The sequence below is a fragment of the Asterias amurensis genome, chromosome 4 (assembly GCF_032118995.1).
Source record: "Asterias amurensis chromosome 4, ASM3211899v1".
Lineage (NCBI taxonomy): Eukaryota > Metazoa > Echinodermata > Asteroidea > Forcipulatida > Asteriidae > Asterias > Asterias amurensis.
In genome coordinates, this window is record NC_092651.1 from 18922754 (window position 1) to 18940202 (window position 17449).

General features: G+C 39.4%; 1 non-coding gene and 1 pseudogene across 1 annotated transcript; one reads left to right on the forward strand and one right to left on the reverse strand.

The window, feature by feature from the left end:
* Nucleotides 1-3817: 3817 nt before the first annotated feature.
* Nucleotides 3818-4010, forward strand: LOC139936763 (U2 spliceosomal RNA). The gene has a single exon (XR_011786018.1). It is a non-coding gene; the product is annotated as a U2 spliceosomal RNA (small nuclear RNA).
* An 8455-nt stretch (nt 4011-12465) lies between these two features.
* Nucleotides 12466-17214, reverse strand: LOC139936446 (uncharacterized; annotated as a pseudogene).
* Between the last annotated feature and the right edge of the window lie 235 nt (nt 17215-17449).

A 17449-nucleotide genomic window follows, 5' to 3' on the forward strand; every position in this document is an offset into this window, starting at 1 on the left:
GCAACTGCCCCCCACTTGCGTACATCCGTGCTACGAAAATCGTAACTTCGACTTGATTGCCGTACTAAATAAAGCAAACGCGTCTTTTAATCATGACGCACATGACACTCGCAGTTTGTGCGCTGATCAGCAGATTGTGCGTTCACATTTACTGCATTTTTTGCTTCGATGGCACATAAAAAAGAACAAACGCACTATCATGCAAATAGCCGTACAATTGCTGTACAAAATTTCAAGCTTTTGTATATATTGGTTTGTACATAAACATGGATGCGCTCACACAGCTTCAACTCCTCAGTGCGTGAATAACGGGGTGTTAGCGCTCTAGTCAATATAATATAGCTCTATGGTAGTTTCCCATTGACTTGTGTATGGTTGTGTCAATTCCCATTGACTTGTGTATGGTTGTGAAGTGTCCATTGACTTGTGTATGGTTGTGAAGTGTCCATTGACTTGTGTATGGTTGTGAAGTGTCCATTGACTTGTGTATGTTTGTGAAGTGTCCATTGACTCGTGTATGGTTGTGTAGTTTCTCATTGACTTGTGTATGGTTGTGTCAATTCCCATTGACTTGTGTATGGTTGTGAAGTGTCCATTGACTTGTGTATGGTTGTGAAGCGTCCATTGACTTGTGTATGTTTGTGAAGTGTCCTTTGACTCGTGTATGGTTGTGTAGTTTCTTATTGACTTGTGTATGGTTGTGTCAATTCCCATTGACTTGTGTATGGTTGTGAAGTGTCCATTGACTTGTGTATGGTTGTGTCAATTCCCATTGACTTGTGTATGGTTGTGAAGTGTCCATTGACTTGTGTATGGTTGTGTACTTTCCCATTGACTTGTGTATGGTTGTGAAGTGTCCATTGACTTGTGTATGGTTGTGTAGTTTCCCATTGACTTGTGTATGGTTGTGTCAATTCCCATTGACTTGTGTATGGTTGTGAAGTGTCCATTGACTTGTGTATGGTTGTGAAGTGTCCATTGTATGGTTGTGTAGTTTCCCATTGACTTGTGTATGGTTGTGTCAATTCCCATTGACTTGTGTATGGTTGTGAAGTGTCCATTGACTTGTGTATGGTTGTGTAGTTTCCCATTGACTTGTGTATGGTTGTGTAGTTTGCCATTGACTTGTGTATGGTTGTGTAGTTTCCCATTGACTTGTGTATGGTTGTGTAGTTTCCCATTGACTTGTGTATGGTTGTGTCAATTCCCATTGACTTGTGTATGGTTGTGAAGTGTCCATTGACTTGTGTATGGTTGTGAAGTGTCCATTGACTTGTGTATGGTTGTGTAGTTTCCCATTGACTTATGTATGGTTGTGTAGTTTCCCATTGACTTGTGTATGGTTGTGAAGTGTCCATTGACTTGTGTATGGTTGTGTAGTTTCCCATTGACTTGTGTATGGTTGTGTCAATTCCCATTGACTTGTGTATGGTTGGGAAGTGTCCATTGACTTGTGTATGGTTGTGAAGTGTCCATTGACTTGTGTATGGTTGTGTAGTTTCCCATTGACTTGTGTATGGTTGTGTCAATTCCCATTGACTTGTGTATGGTTGTGAAGTGTCCATTGACTTGTGTATGGTTGTGTTCTTTCCCATTGACTTGTGTATGGTTGTGTAGTTTGCCATTGACTTGTGTATGGTTGTGTAGCTGATCAGCAGATTGTGCGTTCACATTTACTGCATTTTTGCTTCGATGGCACAAAAAAAAGAACAAACGCACTATCATGCAAATAGCCGTACAATTGCCGTACAAAATTTCAAGCTTTTGTATATATTGGTTTGTACATAAACATGGATGCGCCCACACAGCTTCAACACCTTAGTGCGTGTATAACAGGGTGTTAACGCTCTAGTCAATATAATATAGCTCTATGGTAGTTTCCCATTGACTTGTGTATGGTTGTGTCAATTCCCATTGACTTGTGTACGGTTGTGAAGTGTCCATTGACTTGTGTATGGTTGTGAAGTTTCCATTGACTCGTGTATGGTTGTGTAGTTTCGCATTGACTTGTTTATGGTTGTGTCAATTCCCATTGACTTGCGTATAGTTGTGAATTAAGTGTCCATTGACTTGTGTATGGTTGTGTAGTACCATGTAGGTACAATTAATAAGTGTTGTGTTGTGCGGTTTAATTAAATGTTTGTGTCCTCTTCTGTCATCATCCAAAATAAAAGATCGTAGAGGCTGTTAAAATGATGAGAATCGATATACTTCTGTCTGTACTTTGCTTGGAAGTAGAGTGATACCATGAAGTTACTTACTTTTGTCTCACCCTCCCCAGCTCATACATCCTTTTCTTGGCATCAAGTATTTTGTGCACCTTCTTGAGGTGTTGGGCGAGGTGAAGGAATTTTGTTCCCTTAAATGAAAATATGCTTAATTTCGACCTCTGCTGAAGTTTTACCAATTGCCATGTGATTTTCATATCTTCATATCTAGGCTTATAGTGTTTATACTCGAGTACATATAAAAGATGCTCGAAATCAGCCCAATGCACACATCACACACACAAGATTGCAGGATTTTAAAAACCATTTTTTTTGCATTTTCCAATTATTTAAATAAGCACCAGTTGTGCACAGGGAAAAAGGAATCTTTAGCTGTGTAAATGATGCTGCTGCTGTTTTACAAGATAATTAGCTTAGGTTTTTTTTCTTTGGTAAGATCGAGTTGTTACTGTTGGATCAATGCTTGTTGCAGCTGTAGCCAGCTTGGCTAGATCATATATTTTTTTAGATATTAGTAGAGCGTGATGTGGCTCTTGAGGGTCCCTGATCATCTTTGACTTCTTCAAAGGCTGCCTTCTCAGAGTTAAACAATTTGTCATAAGAAATGCTTGTACTGATAAAACTTGTCATTGAAGCAAACCCAAGTCTCAAAAGAAGGCTGGTGTTCTTGAACACATCCGTCTCTGCATGTGTTTTACTATTTTAGTTTCAGTTTTTTAAGAATAGTACCTTTAATTTCACATTAGTACCTTTTTAGTAGTGGTAGAGTACTTAGCCTAGTGTTACTACTCAATCTGAGGCCCTGAGGGATCTATCATTGGGTCCCATGGAATCCCCCCCCCACCATTATCATTTAAGGGAGTACTCTTCAATTCACACCGAGTCCCATTCAGAGCTTTTGGGGATCTGGTTTTTAATTCACCCTCCCCCCCCCCCCTCCCCCTGCTCTACAAGGTGGTCACTTCAGCTACTATACTGAAGCTGCCCTTTCTGGTGTGTTTTAATTTTCTGTAGGGGCCTAGATAGTCCTGAACAAACTTAAATTTACAACTGCCCCCTGTTGGCTGTGTGTGTGATCTGGATCAATGACCTTGTGTGTGGGTGGAGCTACACTGCACTCTGTGTGTGAAGGATAAGTGTGATACACTGTATTACATGCGCACAATCAATACTTTTCAGTACTTTGTACAAAATGCACACTATGAGGGACTGTGTGTGAATAATTTGACCTTAATCTGCTCTGTGCGCAGGATTTGTGTACACTGCTGCTGTAGATTCATGAATATTAATACCAAATATTGATTTAAAGGGGAGTGTTTTACCGAAATCTGTAGTGCTGTGCAACTTGAATGATTTCTCACAAGTTTTATTAATTTATGTTGCCGTTTTTAGGAATAAGGAGCATTTTTATGGAAAAGTTTTTTGTGGAGAATGGAGAGTAAAATATCCTTTTTTCCCCAAGATATTGAAGAGCGTTGCATGTTGAATGGCAAGCTATTTTTTGGGTGTTTTTTATGTTAAAAAAAGTGACAACCATGGAGTCCCAGCCACTGTCAAAAGACCACTACCTTCGTAACTTTTATTGCATTATCGCTTCTCGGCCTTTTGGCTAAGATCATGTGTAGTATCTGTTCTTTTCAGCTTAATATCTGAAACGCTGCTCATTGAGCAGCCAGTATATTAAACTGATTTTTGGATCTGGGCCATGGAATAGGGGCTTGCCTCGTCCTGGCCACGGGTTGGCCTGGTATTGCACTACCTCCAGGATTCGGCCCACTCCCCATTTATGGGGAAATAATGAAATCAAAAAATAGAATCATGAATCAAGCGAAATGATAACATTTGTATGTGAACCTCTGTTCGTTAACCTCTGTTCGTTATACCTAGCGCGGGATGCAGCACGCAAGGCGCTGGTGATGACTGTGGGGCCAATCTCTGGTCCTTATGGGCCGTCATGGAGTCCAGAATTAGCATGGATTTCTTCTTGAAGAAGGATCCTGGTCTACCCTTGAAAAATCACTTGACCCAGTCCTTCAACACATTGGTGTTCATCCAGCCTGCATAAAGAAAAGTGACAGAGTAAAAAAGGAAAATTAAATAAAGGGAAGGACATAAATACAACAGGCGATAAACTTGTAACTATTAAAAAGACTATCTGTGTACAATAACCTTGTTCCTTTCTTGTTCTTTTCCGCCTGGATCCTTAATGACAAGTAGCACATTGTTGCATTTTGAGCACGTACTTTTGATGACAAGTAGCACATTGTTGCATTTTGAGCACACACTTTTGAAGTACTAAACATCCCGTTAATTCTTCAGCATCTTTGTTGTGGCATCGAGCAGACTCGGTATCTATTCTTAGTTAGTCGGTTAAAGCCATTGGACCCTTTTGGTAAACAGTGTTGTCCAAGGCAGACACTTTGTGTACCACAACTTCTATATCAAATAACAAACCTGTGAAAATTTAGGCTCAATCGGTCATCGGAGTCGGGAGAAAACAACGGAAAAACCCACCCTTGTTTCCGCGCGTTTCGCCGTGTCATGACATGTGTTTGAAATAAATCCGTAATTCTCGTTAACGAGAATTTATATTGTTTTGCTGTTTGCTCAAAAACTAAAGCATTTCATGGAATAATATTTCAAGAGAAGTCTTTCACCATTGCCTTCTGTTAACCCTGTAAGTTATTTGTAAATCTGTGAACTTTTATTTTTTTTTCTGAACCAAAAGGGTCCAATGGCTTTAAGTCAGTGCCAAAATATCGCTCATACTGTTTTTCAAGCACACTAACAGTTGCAGAGAGACTAGCTTCCATCTTGAATAAAGAATCATCTACTTGCCTCTGTTGGAGTTTGGAAAGAGTTTCATCTGTAGGTATAAGTTATTTGCCAAAGAAATCTGTTTTAGTAGACAGCATGTCAAGTTGGATGAGGGAAAAGTTCTTCAAACCAGCAACAATTAACTTAACAATGGTGATGCTATTGGAATGGCTGATTAGTGACTAATACTTGAAGTGTAAAATGTGGTCATCCATGGTACGTTATATAACATCCCTTGATTGAGAATGCTTGGAGTTATACCTTGTTGGCTGCTCAAATTAAACCAACATCTTTAAATGGCACTAGTCGCTTGGAATTGAGGTGATGCACTATCACCTAACGGGTAGTAGGAATCACAGGTCGATTGCTTTCCATCTGTTTGTGAGTTGTATAAAACTCTTGCGTCAAGTACTGAGCCTTGGAAGCCAGCAGAGCAATTTGTGAACTTTTTGTTGTTGTCACACACAGCTTGTAACACTATGGAGTGGGTCATTTTGCGATTGTTGTATTAATCTTGGTGATCATCTGGTGCAGCAGTACGCATTATGACTCCAACCAATGGCATATATCATTTTATCTAAATAGATTTTTTTTAAACTACAGGGAAAAATAAAAAATAAAAAATACAGTTTGTTTTTAGAAATTTAAAAGTAAATTGACTTGTAAGCAGTGACTTTAAGTAACAAATAGTTGCACGGTTAAGCAACCACTTAAAAAGGAATAGAAAAGAACAATTACCCCTGCACCAAACAAACATCATCTGATTCTGATTGTGCTTCGATTGCGAATTCTCTTGTGTGAATCTGTCTGTTACTCTGAGAACGTAAACATCGTTTCTCTGGTTATGCTTTGATGGAGATGCTGCAAACTTTTCTTTCCACGCTTCCAGTTCCTGATTCCTGCTTAAATTGTACTTCATCCCTAGATGGATGGTTCTTTGTCTCCTCTTTCAGCATCCATTTTACTCCTGCATTGACACTTATTCCATTCCATGCCCCAAGATATCGGCCGTTTAGAATGGATCAAAGAGCAAACAGGGTGAGGATCTATACCTCATCCAATTCAAAGTCACAAAACTTTTACATGAAAGTGTCAAATATATGTTCACTTTCCAGTAAGCTTTTTATCTTTTATTCTGTTTCCTCATCAGACTCTGAATATTCTCTTTTAAGTTCTATGCACATTAACCTTTGTCAGGCAACCTCTGTGTGTCACACAAGAAGTGCTTTGGCAGTTGTCCTCCTTCATTTACACATGGAACCAATATTGTCAATCTCTTTTGCAAAACAGCATATATGCCTGTTTACTCTGAGCATTTCCATTGTCTTTGCTCTGAGAATGTGCACATTGTTTCACAAGGTGGCACACTGAGAAATTCATGGTGAACAGACTTCTTGTGACATTTGAAAGAAACTCAAGTGTTGAGGCAAAGCTTGCTGATACATCCCTGGATGTTGTAAATACTTTTTGCTCTGAGGGCTTCGACATTTCCTTACTCTTAATTTGTTCTGAGAATGTTAACATTGTTTCACAAGGTGGCACACTGAAAAATTTGCGCTGAACAGACTTCTTGTGATGTCCGAAGGAAACTCGAGTGTTGAGGCAAAGCTTGCTGATACATCCCTGAATACTTTAATTCGCTTTGCTCTGAGGGCTTTCAAGAGCATTTCCTTCTTAATTTGCTCTGAGAATGTTAACATTGTTTCACAAGGTGGCACACTGAAAAGTTAGTGCTGAACAGACTTCTTGTGGCGTCGGAAAGAAACTTGAGTGTTGAGGCAAAGCTTGCTGATACATCCCTGAATACTTTAATTCGCTTTGCTCTGAGGGCTTTCAAGAGCATTTCCTTCTTAATTTGCTCTGAGAATGTTAACATTGTTTCACAAGGTGGCACACTGAAAAGTTAGTGCTGAACAGACTTCTTGTGACGTCGGAAAGAAACTTGAGTGTTGAGGCAAAGCTTGCTGATACATCCCTGAATACTTTAATTCGCTTTGCTCTTAGGGCTTTCAAGAGCATTTCCTTCTTAATTTGCTCTGAGAATGTTAACATTGTTTCACAAGGTGGCACACTGAAAAGTTAGTGCTGAACAGACTTCTTGTGACGTCGGAAAGAAACTTGAGTGTTGAGGCAAAGCTTGCTGATACATCCCTGGATATTTTAATTCGCTTTGCTCTGAGGGCTTTCAAGAGCATTTCCTTCTTAAGTTGCTCTGAGGATGTGCACATTGTTTCACAAGGTGGCACACTGAAAAGTTAGTGCTGAACAGACTTCTTGTGACGTCGGAAAGAAACTTGAGTGTTGAGGCAAAGCTTGCTGATACATCCCTGAATACTTTAATTCGCTTTGCTCTTAGGGCTTTCAAGAGCATTTCCTTCTTAATTTGCTCTGAGAATGTTAACATTGTTTCACAAGGTGGCACACTGAAAAGTTAGTGCTGAACAGACTTCTTGTGACGTCGGAAAGAAACTTGAGTGTTGAGGCAAAGCTTGCTGATACATCCCTGGATATTTTAATTCGCTTTGCTCTGAGGGCTTTCAAGAGCATTTCCTTCTTAAGTTGCTCTGAGGATGTGCACATTGTTTCACAAGGTGGCACACTGAAAAGTTTGTGCTGAACAGATTTTTTGTGACATTCGAGAGAAATTCAAGTGATGTGGCAAAGCTTGCTGATAATCCCTGGATAGTGTAATCAATTTTGCTCTGAGGGCTTGAGCATTTCCTTCTTAATTTGCTCTGAGATTGTTAACATTGTTTCACAAGGTGACACACTGAAAAGTTGGTGCTGAACAGATTTTTTGTGACATTTGAAAGAAGCACTTTCTGAAGTGTTCTCTTCCGAGCTTGTCTTAAGTCTGCTGTGGTGGGTTCAGAGGCTCCTTGCGAAGGTAACCACAAGGAGTGATGATGTAGCTTTGGGTGGGGAAGTCATGGTCAAAGTAATTTGGAGCATCCCCTGTTGGAAAGAACTTGTTGATATTGAGATGTGGATCTAAAGTTTTCGAACCTACTTTAATTTTGTTCTTATTGTCCAACGACTTAACAGCGCATCCCTTTGGGAATTTTGCAGCACACTCCAAACAATAGTTCACCCAGGCCCGAGCGCTGTAGTGGTGGTCGTTGGGGATTGTGATTTGTTTTTGATGCGGCAATAGTGTCTAGGCAATTTTCTGTAAATAAATTCTTTGGCCCAGTGAAGGAACCATACTTTAGTTTCTTGTCATCAGATACAAAGAAATGCCAATCTGAAATTCCAAAGATAGAAGAATGTCTTCTCTTGTCTGTCTTTGAGGGGAAAATAATAGCAAGGGCAGTCAGGGCATTTCCCAAGATCTTTTTCCATGTATGATGGCATTGTCTCTAGGTTTACCATGTTGTTGGACAAAGCAGTGAGTTCAAGGTATGTCATGTAGTGCTGAGGTTGTGTTGGCGATTCCTTTGATCCCGCGATTCTTCCGAATTTCTCCAACCGATTTGGCAGCTCTCACCAAGAATTTGGCTTTCAATGACACTATTGGGTGACACTATGACACTATTGGGTGGATTGTTTCATAGTCATTGAATGGCTCGTGTGGGTGATTGCAGGGGTGGTGGGAAGAGGTGATGCGAAAACCATCAAATGTCTGACCAGCCCAGAATGCCTTGAGGTCTACCATGGCGTTGTCAAACAAGGTCGCTTCTTTGGTCCTCTTCTCATGCGCTGTTAGATTGTTTTGCGAACTTGGAGGCAGGTTTTCTCCCTCAAGGGTGCTCTTCAGTTTGACAGATGTAAGCATCTTGCTTAGCGGGGACCATCCTTGTGTAATAGGTTTGAGTGCGGCTAGCGCACTCTGTGTAAATTTTACAAGAGACACTCTGTTTAAGTGGTGTTGTAAACATAGTTATAAAGAAAGTTTTATTCAATTCCCGACTACTATAAAGGGAGAGGCGAATTTGTAACGCTGTATTTAAACAATGCAAATGAGATAATAATAAAATCTCAAGTACAAAAGGAGAGAAAAACACCCGGCCGGTCTCGACAATTAAAATGCAACAAAATAACAATGAAACTTTATACAATGGAAATATAAAACAAAAATAAATGAATGGCCTATCTGTTTGTGGTGGACTTGGAAGGATGCTGACGATAACTTGAATTGAAGATACTTGAATTGAAGATGGTGTGACAAAGAAAAAGTTTTTCCAGCAAAGTTGAAGATATTGGGGCTGCGAAGATTATGACGGTAAACTTGAAGACTTCAGAAACAGTTCCTTGTCCTTGATCAGGGGACAGGATTACTAGTTCTGGTACAACTGGTTAGACGAATAAAATGCAGTGAAGATGAATACAGTTGATGAAACGCTGTCCTGCTGGCTCTCTTGATTTGGATTCGGCCTAGAGCAGGACAGGGGATGAAAATATAATTATTGTGGTGATAAAGCTGGGCTGGCGCAATCCAACGTAGATGTCCGACAGAGGCAAAGTGTAATTCTTGAAGAAACTTGGAGGGTTAATTCTTACACTATCCGTCCTCTGTCGGTGTCCAGTAGCCAAGTTTAAAATTAATACTATGCCATTCAAAAATATAAACTACACTAAAATTAAATACCTAAGAATAAATCTGCTAATCCTTTGACAGAAATCACTAATCTTGAAAGTAAATTAAGTGTGAAACAATAACAGCTGTGTGAGACTGTTACACTTACACTAGCCAGTGCAGTATGGGTGCTAGAAGGTCACACTATTCCCCAGACATGTGCATGCCTGAGGCAAAATAAGACAGGGTATTTAAACCAATTAAGGGATACTACACCTCTTACATAGTATGTGATATAAGACACTTCTGACTCATTGGTGCCATGAAATCAGGATGTTTACAATAAAAAATGAAAAACTGGGGGAATTGGTTTGGCTAAATTACTTATATACAATGGTAAACTTTCAAGAAGTCTATTAAAAATAAGAGTAAATGCAAAACATTAAAAACCAAACAAGAAGTTAAAAAGCAAAGATATTTGTATGACACTATAGAGCAAAACTATGATAAAAATGATTACTGGCTGAAAAGTATAGTTCCAGTACATAAAAGAAAGAAAAATGCATAAAACTAAAATCAAAGAAACTTCAAATACAAAACTAGTCTTTGTCTCTTGCCACACTTATATCAAAAGTACTATTAGAAATAAGTTGTTCTAATAATCAACAGGTGGAATCAAACAAATGAGGGTGCGTTCGTTTAGCTTCCCTGGGTCAACCCCGGTGTGTGGCGTTTATTTTTTCCAGGACGAACGTGGGTAATTATCTGCATACGTTCGTCCTGGGGAAAAAAATGCCACACACTGGGGTCGACCCAGGGAAGCTGAAACGAACGCACCCACAGTTTTGGGGTGGGGAAAATTATACTTTTGGGGAAATATCAAGTGAATTAAGCTTGGAAAATAAAATATATTAAGAACTATATGCCCGCAATAGATCAAGTAATGGGGAATGGCATTAGATAAGGATGTTGTTTCATTTCAAAGCATGAATTCAACTTGAAAATCGGTCCCCTCAAAATTACAAGTCATCAGCATTTTTATCAAATAAAAATTTTATAAATTTTATTAATTGATGCAGGAGGCATTTGAGGGGTTGTGGGGTTTTCTCTCATTGAAATTGGAGTATGATAATTACATTAATCTCACTGAAAAAAAATCAGAACAATTTTGAGTTTACCCTATAAATGAGTGTTGAAATCGAAATTTGGACAGGATTGTTCATTGACATAATTATTTTTTTAACCAATTGGCTTTTTTTGAATGGCCCCTTAAAAAAAGTTCGATCTCAGCGGCACATATTAGACAGATTTTAGAGCCCACATAAAGTTTTTCAGTGTAAAAATGTTGCCAAATGGTGACGTGGGGGTTAACTTGAGGTATTTTGGATAGGCCCTGAAATAAATGGTCCTATTTGCTGAGAGGTGGAGGGACATTTTTCAAGATTGATGCTCGGACGCTTTGAAAATAAGACCTGTGAAGGAGTGTTTTTACTTAGAGCATGGAGGTAACCTCCATGCTTAGAGGGAGAATAACTCGACGGGCCCAGAGACTCCCCATATAAAATTGAGCAGAGATTAACAGTTCAAGAGTCAGTCAATAATTTTCCCTTTCAAATTAAAAGCTGTGAGACTTTTAAGTATACTTTCGTGTTTTTTTGAACATTATTTTGCACTGTGCGCTACGGGCGATCATTTGGTGGCGTGCACCCCCCTACAATCTTTGTTTACGCCTGCCGCAAATTCAAACTACAGAGGGCGCTCTAGCTGTCCCACCGAATGCTTTTAACACGTGCCTGGATTTGACGTCTTGCATTCATGCATGCACCGCGCAGCAGGGGGTCGCGGTACCTTTTGTTTTAATTTCAATACGAAAGGAATGAGAGTTGACGCCATTAAGACGAACCCTAAAAGACTGGCATAAAGAATAGTTGCTTGTTTGTCCTCAATGCAAGTTTTATAGCTCCATAAAATGTGCCCATTGGAGACAACAATAACAGCCGGCCAAGTGTGAGTTTTGGACTGCGCCAATAAACACCCGGCCATTGTCCGCCCGCCTACTTCCTGGAAGTTGTTTGTGGTTTTGGAGCGGCCGTCCAAGCGGCATTTGGGCTAGCAGTCAGTTGCCGAATCCATTCGTTGTGTGCATCACCTGCATTTTTAACCTGGATAGTTTGGTATTCCTAAGTTTGTTACAGTTCAAAACTGTCTCAGTACCGGTCCCTCTGTACTGATAACGCGAAAACCGGGAGGTGGCTGCTATCTTCAACGTCAACCACGTCGACTTGTTTTGGATGAAACATGGGTGAAACTAGCCCCATAAGTCGGTCAAAAAGTGTACCTCACTGGTCCATTTCACCGCAAGGACACGGCATTGAGATGACTTGGGCACAAGGAGTTGACCTGTGTCTATATAAAGTAACACGTTTCGGATGGCGTAGTGATCAAAGATGGCGTGGTGGATCTTCACGCATTCACAAGAACTGAATAATTACCTTGAAGTCTGAGTTGAAGGGGTATGTATTCGAAGATGAACTTCTAGTATTCTGCATCAACAGTGGTAAGCCACCTTCAGCATGTTCAGTTCATTTATAAAAATGTATTATTCTTTTGATGGGTAAAAACTAACATCACAACATTTGCGATAGTAGCATTTGATGGAACTTATACCCTTAAAAGCAAATAAAGCAGCATTTAGAAATCGTAATGAACTCAACAAAACAAGCAAAATATAAAGACGATTGAGGTTCTCCCTTAGTTTCAGACGGAAGGACATTAAACTTTCAAAATATAAAGACAGAAGGATTTGCCACAAACAAATTTGGGAATGGCTTGAACGTGTTAACCTTTCTTTGTTAAATTTGTACATTATAGGGTGTAAAGTAGTCGCAAAAGAATTGAGTTTTGCTAGACGTTAGTGAAGTAGTCGTTGGGGAGATTCTGTTTGTCGATGACAGCTTGAAGAATGTTGATGGTTATGTTGAGACTGGTGTTTGCACTAAATCTGTCTTGGACGTGGATTTCCTCGACAAGTTCAAACTGGGTTACAGTGTCAGGGTGTTTCTTTAGAAAAATCTGCACGGGTTTCGCTCGGGGGACTTTCACAGTAAGTACTTTACCATAGTTAGTCAGGTAACTCATTGCATAAGTAAATTCCAAGGGAACTATCTTTCGCATAGCTCGTGGTCCTGACGCAATAAAGGCCTTAGGGAACTGTCTTTCGCATGGTTCTTGGTCCTGAGGAATGAAATAAAGGCCCTAGGGAACTGTCTATCGCATGGTTCGTGGTCCTGAGGAAATAAAGGCCCTAGGGAACTATCTTTCGCATAGCTTGTGGTCCTGAGGAAATAAAGGCCCTGTAGGTGATGGCTCGTGCCGGGAAATGAAGGATAGCTTCTTGGACGTTGTGGAGAGTTTGTTGCAAATGTACCTTTTCAAGCACGGGTTGAACCATCTCGGTGATGACCTGTTGAAATAGAAATGTTGAATCTTGATAATTGCACATACGTTGGTGTTTGAGTAAGAGAGTTAAGATTAAATTTGAATTATCATTTGGAGCAACTTTGGATTACCGAAATTGACCTGGACTTAAAGGAACACGTTGCCTTGGATCTGACGAGTTGGTCAAAACAAAGGCATTTGTAACCGTTTTTTATGATGCATATGGTTGGAAAGATGATTTAAAAGTAGAATACAATGATCCACACAAGTTTGCCTCAAAATTGCGTGGTTTTCCTTCTACTGTGCGAACTAACATGGTCGGCCATTTATGGGAGTCAAATTTTGACCCCATAAATGGCCGACGTGTTAGTCGACAAGGTAAAAGGAAAACCACGCAATTTCGAGGCATGTTTGTGTGGATCATTGTATTCTACTTTTACAACATCTTTCTACCCATATTCATTTTCTAAAAAACTGTTACAAACGCTTTTCAAAGACCAACTCGACCGATCCAAGGGAACGTGTTCCTTTAACAATAATCGCTACAAAATTGCAATCATTGACATGGAAACTGTTTGTTCAAAATGGTGCTTAGATCTGTTGGTAGAGTCAGTGGGCATGAAACTAAATATTATAAGAAACTACCAAATAGGTTTGGGATTTTTTTTTTTTTTATTGAAAAAGAAATAAAGCAAAAAAGCTTTTGTGCATAGTAAAGAGTGATGTGATACTGCGTAAAACTGCGAGTGCGTTAGTTTGGAGGCCAGGGATTAAGTTTTGTCATGGCGTATAAGGAATGGTTGAAGTTATACACTTGCATGTTTTAGCCTTATTGTAATGTTGTTACTTTTTCTGTAGTTGTAGAGTTATTGACATATGATACACATGTAGATCATTGCATGCAGAACAGACCTAAAAATTTGATGTCAGGCTCTTCGTACCTAAGTCACTTCCAAAATTGGCATGGCAAGTGTTTACCTGAGTATAGTGACTAAACCCAATATTAACTGAAGTTAAATAGTCAAGCAGCTGTTCAGATGGACGTAGGCACAGTGGAACCGATATTAGGAGTCTGTCATGAGGCCTTGCCCTTTGTTGCAAACCGACATTAAAGTGCCAAAAAAGTGGTAAGAAAGCATTGTTTGGAATTAGGGTTATTTTGAAATCATCCTCTTTGAGGGAGAAGTTCATTATGTCGATATAACAGTAACACTATTAAACACCCTCCAGCCACTCTGATCTTTAACCTTGCGTGTAAGTGTGTAAGCATTTTCTATGCCTGATAGTGCCATGCTTGTACACATTCTTTCGGGGTCATACATGTAGGTATCTGGCCGTCAATTTCTTCAAGGGCATTATTTCTTCCAAAACATCTACACCAGCCATGGAAACACTCCAAGACAAATCTCCAATAACTGTGAGAAAAACAACTGGATTTCCGGTTCTATACATCTTCATTATCTTGAGCCTATCATCTATCATATATTTTATTTGTTACAGTTGTACATTGTACAATAACATCTAAATACTAATAAACAAAGTTCATACACTATTAAAGATGCATCCATTTTTTATTTTTCTAGTAGATTTTATTTACCAAAGCAATGACCAGGGGCAACGAAGGCAGTCACATTTATTGCCTCTGTTAAGTATCATGCCTGTTAATGTTTCTAAGAACGCTGTACATGCAATGCTTTTCCAGGTATTTAACAGTGGAACATGGTGACTACATGGGTCCACAGTGGTTATTGGGTTTCTAAACCCTTTCTGAGTCCTTTCTCTGACTTTTTAGAGATTTTTTTACTAGTTGTTTTTTTGAGATCCAAGTAAACCTTAAGGAATGCTTACATTACGTAATTTTACATAGTAAGTAACCACTACTTCCAAAAGTTTTTTGACACCTCGCCAGTTAGCTTTTCTTTAATCAACTTACACCAGTAGTCCTGTACTCTTAATAAATAGTTAGTCCAATTGGATTGCAAAGTTTTTCTTCAGGATTATCACCCCAAAACAGCACAGATCATCTGTTAAACAAAGTCGCACAGTCTCTCCTATAATACAATGCTCTTTTAAGTGTCTTACTTAAGATTGACTCGTTCTGGCTTTGGGAGGGTGACTGGTGGACATGGATGATTTCGATTGCGGCGATGAGGTCGTGGTGCCTTGTTCCTGTAACAAAAGATGCCAAAAGAATGTAATCAAAATGGTAACACGCTTGTTATTTTGTCGTCTATTTTAAAATGTTGTTTCCATGGATCGATGCAGAAGGCCTACAGTTTTTAGGCGAAACGGGTCAACTCGTACCCAAGTCAACTCGTACCCAAGTCAACTCGTACCCAAAATATTGTACCCAAGTCAACTCGTACCAAAGTCAACTCGTACCTAGGTCAACTCGTACCCAGGTCAACTCGTACCCAAGTCAACTCGTACCGTACAACGTACGTTGTATGCCGAAACGGAGAATTTCCGTGCGGCGTGATTTTGTAAGCGATGGGAAATAAAAATGATGTTCTACCATCATATGGAGCTCACTTTTATTAATAATAATCTCACGAATTTCGTTTTTAATAATGTTTGTTCATCTCATTTCTGCCTTTTTTCCGCTAGGATATTCATTCAGATCCATTGTGGTTTCTTTTAAATTCCCGTGTTGAAGGGTCGCCGTGAAAGGCGTTGAACAGATCAGATGCACACTAGTTCTTCGTATCAAGGAGGTATAAATATTTCGACCTCCATGTTCATAATGAGACTGATTATTTTCAATGAAAAAAAAACCGCAACCCTTCATGTTTACCTTGGTGTGTTCCCAAAAGAAAATTTCATGGTAAGAATTCATTCAATTCATTCATTTGCGTTATGTTCTTATTATCTTTTTCCGAATAAAAAAACCCAAAAAATTCATTCTAACTCCCCACCGATAGGGCCTAAGTAAAAAAAAACTGCAACATGAAAAAATACCAAGAAAACAAAATCATTGCAACAATGAATAGCTAAATGTATGATTAACAATATAAATAAATAAATTAAACTACAATATTTATCAATACGAGTAAAAAAAAATTGTAAACATTTATTTGGGTGCGAGTTGACTTGGGTACGAGTTGACTCAGGTACGAGTTGACTCGGGTACAAGTTGACTTAGGTACGAGTTGACTTGGGTACGAGTTGACTTGGGTACGAGTTGACTTGGGTACGAGTTGACTTGGGTACGAGATGACCCGAATTCTTTTTAGGGATGAAAAAAACTGTCCAGCAGTCTTGACATGGAGTCTGATGTTTCTGCACTGACAACGTGCCGCATTTGTTGTCTGAAAGTTTCTTGCCAAGGCTGGATGAGGTGCATTTTTGGAGGAGGGGATTGGGTATGTCCTTTTCTTGGAAAAAGGTGGTTATAGGATCGGTTGCGAATTCTTTGATGGCCTGACTTTTCCTTGTTGATGGTGGACCGATGATAAGCTGGAAGACGTTGGGCTGTTGCTTATGGCCCGTTGAGTGTTTCAGTAAGGTGTGCAGGTCAGCAACGAAAGATATGGTTGTTAATACAGTCGCCAGGATGTATCCACTGCAGCTGCTGATGCTGTCAGCCTTGGTGCGAATGTAGTCGGCCACTTTATCAGGGAAGACACAGTCGATGTCAAAAGACATGGACGATAACCGACGATGAAGAGAACTCCATGCTGCATCTTGCTGCTTTCTTATTTTTGCGTGTGCCATCTTGAATGACTGATACCATAGGCACTGAAAAGCAAGTGGTAGCTAGCTTAGTTCTGTGACAAAGTCAATAATAATGTCAGAAAACACCAAACCTGACTTTATCTTCATTTTGTTGAACAACTAAGATACTTCTCGCTTGTGGGGTGATCTATATACTTAAAATCAGCTATACAACACGCTCCAACATTGCAAAATGTTTTACAACGTAATTTTACATAGTAAGTAACCACTACTTCCAAAAGTTTTTTGAAACCTCGCCAGCTAGCTTTTCTTTAATCAACTTACACCAGTAATCGTATTCTCTTAATAAATAGTTAGTCCAATTGAATTGCAAAGTTTTTCTTCAGGATTATCACCCCAAAATTGCACAGATCATCTGTTAAACAAAGTCGCACAGTCTCTCCTATAATACAATGCTCTTAAGTCTCTTACTTTGGATTGACTTGTTCTGGCTTGGGGGGGTGACTGGATGACAATGGTGAATTTGATCGCGGCAATGAAGTGGTGCCTTGTTCCTGTAATAAAAGATGCCAAAAGAATGTAATCAAAATGGTAACACGCTTGTTATTTTGTCTTCTTATTTGAAATGTTGTTTCCATGGATTGATGCAGAGGGCCTACAGTTTTTAGGGTGGAATACCTGTCTCTCGTCATTAGTTTCATGAGATAAACAAAATTGATTCCATGAAGATTAACATTTATCAATAATGACAATAATAATTTACAGTGACATGACG